Genomic DNA, 316 nt, shown 5'->3' on the forward strand with positions numbered 1-316 from the left:
TGGATACAATTTCCCAAACGGTTGAATACCTTAAGAAAGAATTCGAGATGAAAAATCTCGGGAAAACAAAATTCTCTTTAGGACTACAACTTGAGTACATAAATGATGGGATCCTTGTGCATCAGATGGCATACACTGAAAAGGTACTCAAGAGATTCAATATGGCCGATTGCCATTCTCTGACCAGTCCCACGGTCGTGAGGTCTCTCGGTCTGGACACTGACCCATTCCGTCCCAAGATGGACGGTGAAGATGAACTAGGTCCCGAAATGCCATATCTCAGTGCCATAGGAGCTTTAATGTACTTGGCAACTCA

Source organism: Brassica oleracea, chromosome C9 (assembly GCF_000695525.1).
Source record: "Brassica oleracea var. oleracea cultivar TO1000 chromosome C9, BOL, whole genome shotgun sequence".
In the NCBI taxonomy this organism is placed as follows: domain Eukaryota; kingdom Viridiplantae; phylum Streptophyta; class Magnoliopsida; order Brassicales; family Brassicaceae; genus Brassica; species Brassica oleracea.